Here is a 3,652-nt window from a genome sequence, read left to right on the forward strand (position 1 = left end):
GTGGGGCCGGGGAGTTGGCGCAAGTGGGCAGCGCGGGCTTCGGGGTGGGCGAGCCCCACGGCCCTCTCCATCACCGGCTTGTTGCACTCTTTTTCTCGGGACGCCCCCTACCGAGCGCTGGGTGCCGACCAGAGCCCTTCTGCGGTGCGTGACCCGGGGCCGCCAGAGCCCGCGGCGACATGGGTGGCGTGTCTCCAGGCTGGAGGAGGAGGGGGGCGAGCTGGCAGAGGGAGGAGGGTGTCCTGCGGGCGCCCGGCGCACAGGCTGGCGAGAGCGTGCGCCCAGGTTGGTAAAGGGGTTCAGGCTGGCAGCAGCAGGAGAGAGAGCTCAGGGACCGGTTTTCTCGGGAGTAGAAGGGAGCTGGCGAAGAGGAGAGGCGAGGTGGGGAGGACCCTGGGGCGGCTCTGGGGGCTGCCGGCTGCCCTCCGAGGCCAGTTCTCCCGCTTTCTTCTGGGTGTCTCCTCCCCTCCCTGGCGCCCAGCAGCCCTGGCCCAGCCCAAGGTTTGCAGCCCCTGCTGGTCCTCTCCGCATCTCCTGAAAGGAGCCTGTTTTGTGCGGCCGCCTGGAAGAGGCCGACAACCACATTTCTAGCGTCAGATTTGGTCGGAACGCTGGGACCAGAAGGCCCCGGTACCCCGGGTGGGTGCCTGGGCGCGTCGGGCAGGGAGTGGCGTCTGGGAAGGGTGTGCTCCCTGGGAGCTGCGGAGCAGTACTGATGCCCGCCGGCGCTGCACCCGAGGCTGTGCCCGTCGCCGGTCGTCAGTGCCCTGTGCCAGGCGAGAAGGGCTAACTGGGCAGGAAGCTCTCGCTCTGTGGGGAGCTTTCTCTCGCTCCAGCGGGCACTGGGCAAAAGGCGCAGCCGGACTTGCCTTCTGTCTGCTGCATTCTTTACGCAGTTAGGCACACTCTTCAGCCTGATGACATTTCCTCAGTTGTGTTGGGAATGACAGCCTTCCGGGACTGGAATGGAGAGAAGCATCTTCCTCCTGTGACTTGGGTCTTTGTTGCAGTCACAGGATTTTGGATGCTCCACAAGAAAGATTCCTTTGGCATCTCTTTTCAGTGTTTCTCTTTCTGACCTCCCTCCTTCCTTTCACCGCGCCCCCTCCCCACATCGTCCTTGTTTATTTTTTTTCTTTCTCTTCCTTTTTCTCTCTTTCTCCCTTCACTTCTTCCCTCCCTCCCCTTTCGTTTCTTTCTTGTTTTCTTCCTCTTCTTCTGCCTTCCTAGGACCCCTGCCTCCTCCTTTCCTTACTCTTTAAATCTCCTCTTTCCCCCTCTGGAGACTCCTGTCAGTGTTCCCAAAATTTAGAGGAGCATTGTTGAACAGTATCTCACACCCAATTAGAGAACATTCCTAATCACTCGAAAGAGACAGGAATAGACTTTGGAAATAAGAACGATCCTTTGCAGGCACCCCTGGAAAAACAAACTGCGCCAGCTTTCTTGTTAAGTACATTCACCTCCAACCCACTCCCACTGCCTCCCTTCTTAACTTCTCCTTTGAGAGACATGATCGTGCAGCACCTCAGTGTCTAAAAGAAAGCTTTTGTTTTTTAAAAATGTGAAATTCATCCCTTTATCTTACATCTCCGCCTCCGCCCCCAATCCGCCCCTCCCCTTCAGAGATTTCTGAATCGCAGTGTTTTTCCCTCCTGGCAATGAAGCAGCAGATCCCAGCATCTGCCTCCTCACCCAATGAAGACTCCATTAAAACTGATCAATTTGACCAGACAGCGGAGGCATCAGAAAATCGGCTTCTCGATAGAGTAGCTAAATTCTTTAAGGAAAAGGAATGCACTTGGGGGTAAAACTGCAAGAAACGAGGAATCAGAAACGTCTTTCACTGCAGCCTTTCCACAGAGACTGGCAACATAAACATAAGCCTAATGTAGATCAAGATTTAATATCTTCACAGCATAGTTTAAGAACATCTCAATGTCCCTATCAAGGCTGGTGTGGTAACTAACTCAGGCTTATAAAAACAAGCCATGCTTGAAAGTAAAGGCAAAGTCCTTAAAAGTATTTATCCAGTAATTATGATAATGGAATTGGACCTGCTAGGATTTCAGTGCTTGGCTATATCGGTACAATTTTACAGAACCTCTTAGCAGAGTAAAATTGTTATTGAATTCTCTGCTAAGTAAAATTTTGGCATGCTTTCTAATAATATGCTCTCTTCCTAAGCCATTTTGCCCAAAGTGACTTAAAACTCCAAAGGAGTTAATTACTGGTTGTGACTGGTTAACAAAGGCAGTGGCTTCCACAGAGGTTCTTTAAATTATTAAACAGTTTGAAGCCAAGCCTTTCCAATAGAAACGCTGTGATTTTGTTCTGCTTACTATGTACTTCATGTTATAGTGCCACCAAGAATCAAATTCTGAAACTGGCAAGCACCACCAAGTGGCAGAAGAACACCATTCACTGAACAACATCGTATTATTGAATATGTAAATAAAATATATACATTATTTAGCCTCATCATTACCGACCAAAGAAAGAGAGGAGCATTCAACTCTATGTCTCCAAAAGCTGGATAGCCTTTCTAGCTCTTCCCCAACAGGGCCAGCTGCGTTTAGACATTAGAATTCAATTGGAAACCAGACTAACAATTGCTCCTTGTGGTGTGTATTGTATGCTTGCTTATAAAATTGCTCAATTATGTATGTGCAAAATTTCTTATTTTAAATATACAATATTAGCTTTTCATATTCCTGGGCTAAAATATTTGTGGTTCTTGTGTTATATACATTTTAGAATTGACTCAGAATGGGAGAGTTAAATTGTCAAATGTTAAAGTAGAAATAGAACAGCCTTGTCTCCCAAAACTCTTTTTTAAATTGTATGTCCTTCCCTGTATGGAAAGGGCACGGTGAAAATTTGAGATTTCTCTGAGATTAAGGGAAGGGAAGGGAGGCAACAAATGAGAAGTTTTTCAGGAACAAGAATAATTTAAGATTGATACATTAACTTGAGAAGAGAAAACATTGACCCTCCAAATTATATCTCTTTCTTAACCACAAATGCTTTCCCAGACTTCAGCAGTGCTAAGATACATGGATAGCATGCTTTTAGGTGTCAGATATTGTGCCATTGGAGAAGATTTTCATTTAATCCCCATAATACCCTATGACACATGAGCTACTCTCATCCCCACGTAACAGAGAAAGCATGAAGACTTTCAAAGCCTCAAAGAACTTGCCCAGTGGCACAGCTGAGACTGGACTTCTGACTTCAGGACCTCAAACTGAATACGCACTTTGGTAGTTACCTCCTTTGGTGTCAATTTAAGGATTAAGAATGTAGGGATGGAGTCTAGGCTGTCAATCTGGAGATAGCCAATGAGGCTTCTGTGGGCATAGCCTTCTGAGAATTCTGGGACTTCCTCCTTGGAGGTGGAAAACACCTCAGCTCTCTGTCACTCCCTCGGAGACATTGCAGGAGACAAGCCACATGGATGCAGCCAGACCTCTGAAGCCAGAGAAGCCGCAGAGAGACCCTTGCCAGCGCTGAAATGCTTACTCCTCCACCACACCCAAATACTTTCTCCCCACTGGCTTGTGATCATCCTGCATTTGGCTTCATTGCATGTGTTTTGTGAGTCTGAAGAGGACTTTATAGATTGGTATCGGACATATGGGCTAATATCAGA

The sequence above is a fragment of the Echinops telfairi genome, unplaced genomic scaffold (assembly GCF_000313985.2).
Source record: "Echinops telfairi isolate 266 unplaced genomic scaffold, ASM31398v2 ScPeMD7_3;HRSCAF=10, whole genome shotgun sequence".
Taxonomy (NCBI): domain Eukaryota; kingdom Metazoa; phylum Chordata; class Mammalia; order Afrosoricida; family Tenrecidae; genus Echinops; species Echinops telfairi.